Raw genomic sequence first — 12,347 nt, 5'->3', positions numbered from 1 at the left:
CAACTGAAAATATTGGTCACATTTTTTCAAGCTCGTGCTCATTTCCTGCATGAGCTGTGAATTAGCGGAGATAGTTAAGTGGGCACAAAACCGACACTGATGCTCATTCTCTCAGAGTGCTGCACCATTCTGAGTAAGAGGCTAGAGAAGACTTCCTAGCTCCAAAATATATGTATTCCAAGTGAATTGCTACATTTCTGATGTGGAGCATGGAATCCTGAATTCCTGTCCATACTAAGAATTGCTAAAAATAGGAGGAAATGCTAAATAAAAGAAGCAGACCCTCCATTTGAAGCAGGCATAATGAAGTATCTAAAATGAATAGTTATATGATACCATTTCTCTTCTTTGTTGTAGACTGCTCTGCCTGGTTCTAGGAATTGTATCTCGACCCCTTGTGGCTAAGGGCGAGGGATGACCTTTGGAATGTGAGCTGAAGGAGACAAAGCTTGTCTCTGGTAGCAAAAGCTCCCTCATTTTCCTCTCCCTGCCCCCAAAGCTTGGTCAGAAGTCAATGATGGGTAAGACCCCTCACAAAGGAGAAGCAATCTAAGCCAGACTCAATCACTTGGGAGGCCTTCATGGAAGGACTCAGGGGGCTGCAACAAAGAAGGAGCAATGGACTCTTGCCCCCTGGCTTTGACAAAGCCCGAGTTCCCAAATTCTCTGGGAGAAGTGCTTCCTGGCTCTAATCCTCTTAAGCCTGAATACTTGTTGGGGAGAGGTGCAGCTCCTTGCCTCCCTAGAGTGTGTCCTGGGGAAAAATCTGGCATCACAAAGACTTCCTGATAAACCTGTGAAATCAGCTCTGCTAAGAGTGCTTTCATTCATATATTAAGAGTTTGAGCAGGAAACTCTAAAACTCTGTTCCTGACAGACTCTGACTCATACTATGCCCTCAGATCTCTTAGAAATGTTATCTACTGTTTGATCCTTGCCACCCTGTATTCCTGAGTATTACAACCCAATAAAAGGCCCTGGAAGAAGCAGCTCAACGCCTTTTTGCCCTAAGAAACTGGCCACTGCTCACTGCCTTTTTCCTCTGGGAAAATGGCCACTTCTCCTCCCCAAGCAGATCACATCATGTCTCAGTCATGATTACTCTCATCCGAGGCGGCTTGGGGGACTTGTGAGGAGAATCACTCCCACACTTCTTGTTATTCAGAAATGGACCTTTCAAATGCTAATTAAACTCAAGGGAAACCACTATAAAGACCATATAGGCCAGACTTCATTGTGGAAATATATCTAAGTTCTGGCCAAGACAAGATATCCAGAAGTGGCGGTGAAAATTTTAGGGAGTGCCCTGCTGTTCATATGCAGATGAAATGGCTTAAACTGGAACAGGCACCTTGGATCACAAAACAGAAGTCAAACGTTGAAGGTGGTGAAGAAGTTAGGTAGAAAAAAACCTAGTCCTTGAGGAGCACGGAAGCCCTGTACATATCCATACTTTTACATGAGATAAAAATAATTATCTCTTATTTGAAGCCATTGTCATATTATTCTTTTGCCTGTCACATGCAGATGAAACTTATCATAACTAATGCATTAGAGGAGGCTAATTGTCTCATTTTATTGGAAGCATTCAGAAGCAATTATGAAGCACTCCCTTTCACAGGTGTTCCTATGAGATGATTTTAATATTATGTGCATTTCAGGGGGCCTAATAGCATTGAATAATGTAATTAATACAACCCATTTTGATCCCTCATCCATCTCCTTTGAAGCCTATAGTTCCCTTCAAAGATTTTAATGCAGTGTAATCACTACAAATGGTCACAACATTTTTGGTTCTCCTTCCAGACACTTTGTCAGGTTGTCCTTCCCGGACCACCTGAAGTCAGGTACCTATGTAGACTAACTCAGTCCATGAGATGTGAGGAGGAGCCACACACAAGGTCTTTCCAGAAAGTATCCATCTATGTAATATGAAAAATCAAGACATTTATTGAAAAAGAAACAAGATACTAGAAACATTGTACGTAGGACAATGACACCTCAGTCCCCTTCAAAGCAAGCACCTTGGGACCTCACACAGTTCTCCCAATTGCCATCTACTGCCCTATTGTATTTTCCTGAATTTCATCAATGGTCTGAAAGCTCTTCCCTTTCAAAGGTGATTGTAGTTTTGGGAAAAGCCAGAAATTGCAGGGTGCCAAATCTGTTCTGTGGCTGGGAGGAGGGGCAGAATAAGTGGATGTTTTGCCAAAAAAAAACTCTGTATAGGACATGATGCATGAGTGGGCACACTGTCATGATAAAGCTGCCAACCACCAGTTGCCCCATAGCTGGGCTTTCTGAATCATTTGAATATTTTATTTGGAGGAATGTTCAAGCTTAAAGCAAAATTTGATACAGATTTGTTGCTGTAGTGGCTCAGTTATTTTGAATGTGACAGCCACACAGTACACATGCTCACTCAACAGTGCCTACCACCCTCACTGCCTAATATAGTGAAGCTGTCATTGCTCATGCATGCACATTCCAGTCCACTCTCCTTTAGGGTCAGGTTATGTCAATGTCACTCAAACTGTTCATGTTATATTAGCAATGGTTGGACTTTTTCTGGACAATCCTTGTGTAACACTTTGGTGAGAAAGTTGTATGAACCCATGAAACTTACGATGCCCCTTCTCTCCACAGTGATGATTATAAGAGTACTTGTTAAGACAGTGACTTTGTGATTCTGGGGCCTGAATAAAGGATATAAATGACTCCATCAAAACTCACAAAAAATAAAGCATAACAAGACATGACATAAACTTCATTTTATTCAAATGCTAATTTATGGAACAGGAGAGTCCATACAGGTAGCTCTCTAAACAGTTATTATGACCCAAATCATCCTGTGCATGACTTTATAATGAGAGAAACAATTTCTTAAAGATTAAAGTGAAATGTCAAAGATTTCTTTTGACATCAATCAAAAGAAATTATTCTTCTTTTCACTTTAATCTGTCTGCAGATTTTCTCTCTCCACTGGACTCCTTAGTGTACTCTTCAAATACTCTAAGGTCTCCCTTCCTGAACCATCTTTCTCTCAACTATGACTTTTCTATGGTTTTGGCACTTACATATGCTCGTTTCATTTTTAAGGTACAACGGACCTACAATACTCTATTAGTTTCAACTAAACAACACTATTTACATGTATTTCAAAGTGATCATAATAAATCCAGTTATCATTCATTAACAATACAGAATTTTTTGTGATGAAAAATGGCCTACTTTCTTAGTAACTTTCACATATGTAAAGCAATATTATTGATAGCAGCCACCAAGCTGCTCATTGCTTCCCGTGTCTTATTTATTCTATAAATGGAAGTTCATATCTCTTGACTTCTTTTTTACCCATTATGCCAACTTTCAGTCCCTAGCCTCTGGCAACCACCAATCTGTTCTCTTTACTTCTGAGCTTTCAACTTGTGCCTTTTCATGATACTACCTCATGTATCTCCTTGATTCTGTTTCCAAACATCTATGAAATTGGGTTTATACTAACCCCCTTCACCTCGTATCTCTCATCATTTATGTCCACAATCACTCCTAAATCCCTTCCGTTCTATTGAAAATGCTGTCTGTAAGAATACAAGTCACCCCATAGTGACCAAAACTAATGGCTTCATCGTCCTCAACCACTTCACCTCTCGAGCCTCTGATGACATTTCTCTGTAGCTATAATGATAAACTCCCCCAGGGAAGCTTTCTTGGCCCTCTTATTTCTCTAACTTCTGCCACCACCAAGATTCCTCAGTCAACCTCATCTTCACTTACTCTTTTTAAGATTTCTCCAGATGAGCTCATCAATCCCATAATTTATAAGCTAACGTCTCAAAATCTGTGCCTATAGCTCCCAAACTCACTCAGCAATTTCTCACAAACCTCGGAGAGCACTAGTTCTCATAACCAACAGAAATCATGATCTTCTGTCTCAATTTCAGGCCACTGCTTCTATTCTCTGCTATAGCTCATCCCCGTATGCTAAATACTCTCAGTCATTGACCCCTCTTTCTCCCTAACACATACTCAATCAAATTCTTAGTCAAATTATTTTTCTGCCTATTGCTGGCCATCCCTTTATTCATATTGTATCCTCTGTACTTGCTCTGTGAAATAGTTTCTTTATTGACCTACCTGCCTTCATCGTCTACTCATGCCAACTTTTTCTTCATGAGATCTCCTAAATTATCTCTCTTAATTCTTGATTTGGTCACTTTATCTTTGCAAAAGGAAAGGAAAATTATAATTGCATTACAAAGCCCTCTAAATCTGACTTCATAAGATTTTAGTTTTATGTACAATACTACTTAACTAGCTCCATAATTCAAATCCTCAGATGACCCTGTGTGCCTCAAATATTTTCCTTTCTCAGGTTTCTTCTTCCCTATTACATTACTTCCTTTGTTTCTATCTTTCTTTGAAATCTAATGTAGCTTTTATTAAGTAGAGGAAAGGAGAACTCAGCTGAGTGATACAAAGGATTTAGTTTGAGCAGATTCCACAAGATCCCTTCCATTCTCTGTGATCTATCAAGGCAAACTCGGGATATCTCCCTGATCCACAGAGGCATTAGGACAGTGACCACTTCAAGGAGCTGGCTCCTCCTATGGAGCACGTGACAACCCTCCATCTATCTCAGGAAACAATGGCAGAGGGCACAACAGTTCTTACAGAAGTAAGTAAGCATGGGGTGACTTTTCAGGAGTCTCTTATCACACTGTTTTAAAAGATCTGAGCAGACAGTAGGGAAAAGGGCCATGTAAGCAGTGTCGTGTGGCAAATGAAATGTCTCTGTCTATGGCATTGTGGTGGGTGACCCAAGTCTCTGTCTAATTAGGCATTGTATGAAGACAGTGACACACTGCCCCCCCTGGCCCATCTGGTCAGTGTAAACAAACTTTCCTGGTTTGGCTAAGAGTTCATAGGTATGAGCCCCAGAGTAATCCTGCTGAGCTTGGGTCAGGTTGGCTGGCAGCATTTCACACCTGTAGCCATCACAGAAAGAGAGAGCAATGGTGAAGCAGGGCATGGTGATGCCTTTCTGGACCCCTGGGCTGACTGCTCACTGCCAGGAGTCCTGGCAGTTTTGATAGCTGACTTAAAGAAAGTATCTAGCAGTAGGTTCCAAAGTTCCGGGTTTTGGTCAAATGCATAGTTTATCATTCCTAAAGATATGCTTCTGATGATGCAGCCCACCCCCCTCTGCATGAAGGCAATGCCACCCTATTGAGGGTCAGCCAAATTCAGTGGCTGCCTGTCTTAGCAGCATAAAGCCTTGAGCATAAGAGATGATCTTGAAAGCATAAAGGGCCTATCATGTGTCCTCCAGGAATGATTTCTTATTGCCTTTAAGCTGGATCTTTTGAGGCCCCTTCAGCTTTTTGCTAGCTTGAATCCTCTCATCCTTTAGTGATGACAAGGGTCAGGCAGAGACTGCTTCTCTGATGAGGATGACAGCACACTGCACTCCAGGGCTGAGATGGCAGTCCACTTCCCCATGCCCTTCTGCCCTGCACTGTCCCCAATCTGAAGCAGAGTGCCATCACTGTCTTGGAACTTGAGAATATTGGCTGTGATTTCAGTCAGGAATGAGTTTTATTCCAGTCCTCAAATGTCTGTGCCATCTTATTGTGCTCCACATCCAGGACATTCTTCATCAGGTGGCAAGACTCACAGATCAGCTGCATGTCCCCATACTCAATCCCATTGTGTACCATCTTCACAAAGTGTCCTGTTTCCTCCTGCCCCACCCAGTCACAGCAGGGTCCTCAGGTTCCTACTTTTACAGTGAGTAATGTCCTGGAAGATCATCTTGATGTGGCACCACGCTTCTTCATTCCCTCTAGGCATAAGCACTAAGCTGTACTGGGCCCCTTTCTCTCCACCACAAACTTGGCTCACCACCAACAAGATTCCCTTGGCCTTGAGATCTTGATATCATCTTGTGATATCCCTGTATTCAGAATTCCCTCCATCAATGATGATGTCACCAGTGTCCAACAATGGTACCAATTTTTCAATGAAATCATCAACAGCTTGACTAGCCTTCACAAGCAAATGATCTGCTGAGGCTTCTTCAGCTTGGAGGCCATCTCCTCCAAGAAGTGAACACCAATCACTTTGGTTCCCTTTTCTTCATTAGCCAAGAAATCATCAGCTTTGAAGACTGTCCTATTAAAAGCACAAGCCACAAAGCCATGGTCATTCATGTTCAAAATTAAGTTCTGGTCTGTGACAGCCAATCTAATCAGTGCAACATCAGCCTGGGTCACGACAGCAGCAGACTGGGCAGGAGCAGAGAGGTGAAGGGCACAGAAAGCACAGCACCTGTGACTAAGGCTGAATTCCACTGTCCCTGTTACATGTCTTTACCACACTTTGTCTTTTGATCTCCCCAGTGCACCATAAACAATTCTCTGTATTATACTCTTGGTATCTGCAGCACCTAATGAATGGATAGATGGACAGATAAATATATAGATAAGAAAGTATATGCATCTTCTCATATTCTGAGGATATATATATATACACACACACACATATATGCAATAAAAAATCTAAGCTTGTATCATTTTTGGTACAAATCACTGGACCTGCTATAGTTTCTTTTATTTTTACTACTGTTTTCCTTTCAATCAAGCTCAGTATAAAAACTAGTTTTCACACTTTGTAAAAGTTCATGTCATCAAAAAGCAAATCTTTCATTTAGGCAAAAAGTATCTTATGGTCTTTTATAGAAGAGGAAAGTCAGTACTACATTACTTAGAAACAGTTTCAGAATGCTGTAAAGTAAAAGCTGTAATGAATAACTTGCCCATACTTTGTATGCCGAGACATTTTTGAGCAAATCTTAAAAGCAATGCACAGGGATTTAGTCATGAGAATTTCAGCAAGATTAATGGAAGCTGTGTTCCTTAAATCCCCTGGCACATCTGAAAATTCCCCATGTGTTATCAGTGATGTTTCTGTGACTTAAAATTCTGGCTTTGGTTTTAGGTTGCAGATTTAAGGAAGCAATGAATGTGTTTCATAACGAAAACCTTGTAGCCTCAATTCTATGATAACAGGATATCAGGTTTTGATGAAAACCTAGAGATGATCTATTTTATCTGATACTCAAATTCTCTCTGCTGCACTGGTCAAAGTAGCCATGCCACCTCCATTTAAGCAGGGAAATGATTGCCTGCCAAATGTCAATTTCATTAGACAAAGATTAAGATAATTTAATTTATGATGGTAAGAGATATGCATTTTAAAACTTTAGGAAGAGAAAAGTTAATCATGGTATAGCTTCCAAAATACCGCAGTGAAGCTGGAAGCTCCTAATGATCATTGAAGGAAGTTCATGAAAAAGAGGCTTCATGTCTATTTACTATGGGCTTTACTGATGTAAGAACATTCTCAAAAGTGGTCTGTCTGTGGTTAGCTGGCGTGGGATAGCTCTTGTTTACAAATATCCTTAGGATGTGACATTTGTCCAAATCTCTCCCCAGATGGAAAATTTTCATCCTTTCAAGGTAGACACAAGAATATTCAGGAGGTCTAAGAATAAACTTAACCAACCAACAAACAAGATAGTTATTTCGAAGAGTTGAAATGTTCTGGAGGTTTCTAAATTGCATTATTTCTTTCAAGGGTCTTCCATATCACCAATAACCCACTTAGATTTGATGGGGTGTTCTGCAGATTCTGTATCAGTCCCATCCTGATTTAAATCTGCAGCGAGGCCAAGCTATTGTTAGAGACCTAACAACTAGCATGCTAAAAACCCACATTCTCCTACCTCTAGTTATGAGCTAAAATACATTCATCTTTAAAAACCTATTTTTTGTTATAATCTTTATGGCACCATTTTCCCCTGTCAAAATTATTTTAAGCAACTTCTGGAACATACTAAACTTCCACTAAATGTGGCATCACTTTAAGCCAAAAGAATGTCAACAACAAACATATTTTAACATGAAATATAATCTATATCTCCATATAGATCACTGTTTCTAATGCAGAATTTTGCCAGAGTGCCAACCTAAGAGAAGGAAAACCAAATCTGTTTCAAATGAAAAAGCCAAGAGTTCAAAGAACAGGAAGCCACAGTCTAGGCATTTTACACTTTGATTCATAAAATTACGAAATGGTATGCTTTTGCGGTACTATTCTTTCCATTAGCACTGGGTAGACTCTTCCTATCTTGAAAGCAACTTTTAATTTAGCCTGAATAAAGATCATAATCACTTAAATATTGAGGAATGAAGCAGGAAACTCTTTGATTGGAAGTCTATATGCTCTTGTGGAGAAAGTAGATTAAGAGTGTGTATTAAAAATATACCGTTCTTTTGATTTAAAAGGACAGTAAATACATCTGAGAAGAACAACCTCTGAGTTGTACTGATAGTTCATGCAGAATCTCAAAGAACATCACTGGGAAAATGGAGATAGGAAGGTGAATAGAGGATGCTTTCTGGAATTTGTGGAGTATTTAGAGTATGAGAGACATGGAAGAGGGATGAAGGACAGGACAGAATGACCTCTCCAAGACATTCCTTCTAAAGAGTGGATGAAGAAAAGGAACATATGTGATTATAAAATGTCAAAAGAGACCTACTCTGAATGTTGAATGCCTGTGAGAAAAAAGTGGCATCTAATATTGAGAGACTAAATACTTTGAGACACCAAGAATATCACATTTTTTAAAAGTTTTATTCATTTATCTTTAGAGGGGAAGGGAAGGAGAGAGGGAGAGAAACATTAATGTATGGCTGCCTCTCGTGTGTCCCCTGCTGGGAACTGGCCTGCAACCCAGGCATGTGCCCTGACTGGGAATTGAACTGTGATCCTTTGGTTCGCAGGCCTGCACTCAATCCACTGAGCTATACCAGCCAGGGGAGAGAATATCACATCTTTAGGGAATCAAAGTCATGGAGAGTTGGCACATTTTTAGCCACATTCTCCTAAATCAGATTTGATCCAGAGTCACAGGAACCAAAACATATTATGAAAGCTTTAACCAAAAGAGCTTTTGCTCTGATAGCAACAGTGTAGACAGGCATTGCTGGAGAGAAGGGCATAAAGGTTGGAGGATGAAAAGAAAAGAAATGAAAGTAACATTAAAATTTTATGTGATTAATTCTGTTAATATAGGTCTACCTTTGTGTGTGTGTGACAAAGAGAAAACTTCTATTTGTTCCTCTTTGACATCCACATGTGGCTTGTCATTGTTATTGTTAGAGGTGTTGTCCCGTGTTTCAATGTTCAGGAGGTAAAGAGCTGCATAAGCATGGAGAAAGTGTTTCAGGCAGACCCGCCTAAGACAGTAAATGGAGTGTCATTATTTCAATATTGGTGACTTGAATAGAAGCCGGACATTTGTCCCCTAGATTTATGTGGCAAACAACTGGCTTTCTTTGGGACATAATTCCATCCTTTACTCTAGGCAGATGATTAATCTTCAGTGTTGGAAGATCGTGTCTTTGTCATTATGTGCTCTTAGACGTGGGTGTCTCTTCTGCCAACTGACCACACTCTAGAGGAAAAATGTAGATTAAAGCATAAGAAAGTTCTTATTTGTCTGTATCCTCAATACTCTTGAGTGGCTTTTACATGCTACCCAGTTTTAGCAAAAACCAAAGTACAGAAGTTCAAAGAAAACTTCTAACATGTATAATTATCTTTCTCTGAGATTATGCTCATAATTATGTAATTGAGATCAAAATGCTCTATGTGGTTATGGTGGGCAGCCATTCCTTCTAAAACTGATCCAAAATCACTTTTCTGTGTAAAAACTTTCTCTAACCACTCTCCATAATCAAACAAGAAAGTTGTCTAATTTAGTCTAGATTATAGCATCTCTGAGTAAAAATAATCTTCTTCAAATCATATTTCTGGAAGAGAACATGCTTCCTAGATTTACTTACACAAAGGGCATGAGCATCTTGGACTTTGAAGTCAGTCTGATTCAGTTTGTTTAGATGCGGCTATGTAGTAGTACCTGGAGTAGTACTGTTTGTTCTTTAAATTGTGACATTATGAATATAGTAAAATAAAGTCTCAGGAAGAGTTTCACACACAATTTTTTGGGAACCATGTACATTTTTATGCCTGCTATACAAGGTAAACTATGAAGAATACCCTAAAGGTTTTTGTAACAAATTCCATTTCCTCTTGCCAAAAGTAGAGAGTAAAATGGTCAAGTTTGTGGCTAATTTCTGATTTGGTGGATATTCTTCTGTGTTTATAGATACCGGTCTTCTCCCATGCAGCCCAGTCTTCTCTGAAAAGTGCACTTTGCTTATCACAGACCGTAGGCATGATAGAAGTTTTTCATGAGTGCAGGATAAATATGTGCAGCTTGCATCTTCCTGTCATCTAATATGTGTTTCTTTGGTTGCTGTGTTCTGCAACTTCTCTCCATGGTTAGTCACTGTATTCAGTGAAATGTGAACATTTTTTCCAGAGAAATAGGCACTTTACACTTGAAGAAAATGAAAAGTAATTCCTACATAAAGCTATTATATTCTTTATAGCTTATCCATGACTGAGACAGCTATTATGTTTCTAGGGGAAAAAATAAGGTGACTCATCTTTACCTAAAGAATATGGTAAGGTGGCAAGATAAAATGGATGCCAATTGTATGGTCTCTCCTTCACACTCACCTCTTATAATTCCATTCAAACAGCTACATATGCATTTTATAATTCTTGCAGTAACTTGTCTACCTTTTTGACCTCATGCTCATTGATGCAGAGATGGGCACTTGAACCTAGTATGGCCATTATGAGAACTTGGCTAGAAAGGTTACAACTTGGACTGAAGAATTCAATGCCTACTTGGATCCTCAGTTTTTGTGATGAAAAGCAAGAAAATTACCAGATGCTGGTGCCACTGACTAAAGAAGTAGATGAAAGGGGGCTGTGATGAAAGCAAAGAATTTATCAACATCATAGCAAGGCAACAATATTAGAATAATGTTTGCTTGCTTCAAATATCTAGTCCCATTCCTCTCCTCAGGCTTGAGACCCTCCAATATTCTTATCTTTTCAGTATGAATTGGTCTCATATTACCAGCAAACAAAGGCACCTAAATAAAACACTAGCTCATAAAGCCTTAAAAGATAGGATGTCTTGCTTTCAAGCAAATGAGCCCCAGTAGATTCCAGACTTTAACCATACTGGACGTTCTTTTCCCTAACTCAGGAGATGCACTTGACTTCCAATGAGCAGGGTGCTGGACAAGCTGTCAGCCTTGGGTCAAGTATTATCCCCATAGGCTTAATTATCCACCAAGAGGCTGTGAAGGCATTTAATGATCCCATTAGGTTCATTGCTTCACTCTTAGGTTGACAGTACTTAAAATATACTAATTTATATTTGCTACCAAGGCAGCCTGAGCCAAACGAATTATCAAAACAGCTTCCAGGCAATCAAAGCTAAGACCTGATGGAAGAAAATCTGACATAATAAATTTTATACAAAGATGTGTGTGAGAGAATGCAAGTATCACAAGCAAGGTTCACTGACAAACACAGAGTAATACTTTATCTTATTAAAACACTAATTTGTGTTTAGATAATACCTTCTTGACCTTTTCTACAATATTCTTTTTTATAGTTGCTTCTGGTTGCCTAGCTACTAGTTATTCAATACTTGGTTCTCTACAGTGCTACCCTTTAAATTTTCCCACTCTGAGACATTTAAGGTGAATCTTTGTCTCACAAGGTGAAGCCCACAGCAAAATCCCCTCAATGCCAAGAAGCAATTGAATGTGAACTTAGAACACATGCTTTGAGTGGTATTATTGACTTACACAAAGAAGAAAGTGCTAACATTATGTGATTTCAGGCAGTGAATACAATCCAAGGACTCTATTTTCTTTATCCCCTGATTTCTATAAAGATGCCACCATTCTCTTAAAGACATTAATTAAAAATGAAAATCCCAAGAATAGGGCTTGTTTGATACTCTTTTCTATAATGCATAACTTGATGTAAATGAACAATTTGAGCAAGTCTGCTGAGGAGTAAAGTGAGGAGGGTGGACCACATACATATACAGTGTGTGGGGGACAATAAAGTAGTACCAGACAGGAAGACGGAGCTTGCCAAAAGCAAACTCTTTCACTTGATTATTTTTGGCCAGCTAAAAAAGCTTAAATAACATTTTTTATCATTTTCAATACACGAGTGGAGATTCTGAGTAAGATTATTTTTGTCTTACATACAATATCAAAAGTTTTAGCAAGTTGATAGCTAGGTGGCAATAATATAGAAATACTGTACCATTGTCCAGGTGACTATGTTTGTATAGGTATAATTAAATGAGTGCACATTATAATAAATGTTATAAATGA

General features: G+C 39.3%; 1 pseudogene; it reads right to left on the bottom strand.

The window, feature by feature from the left end:
• Nucleotides 1-4,836: 4,836 nt before the first annotated feature.
• On the bottom strand, nt 4,837-10,773 carry LOC119036166 (6-phosphogluconate dehydrogenase, decarboxylating-like; annotated as a pseudogene).
• Between the last annotated feature and the right edge of the window lie 1,574 nt (nt 10,774-12,347).

The sequence above is a fragment of the Artibeus jamaicensis genome, unplaced genomic scaffold, assembly GCF_021234435.1.
Source record: "Artibeus jamaicensis isolate MK-2021 breed Jamaican fruit bat unplaced genomic scaffold, CSHL_Jam_final contig_354, whole genome shotgun sequence".
In the NCBI taxonomy this organism is placed as follows: domain Eukaryota; kingdom Metazoa; phylum Chordata; class Mammalia; order Chiroptera; family Phyllostomidae; genus Artibeus; species Artibeus jamaicensis.
The sequence above is the reverse complement of the archived record's forward strand: the minus strand, read 5'-3'. Positions and strand labels throughout refer to the sequence as shown.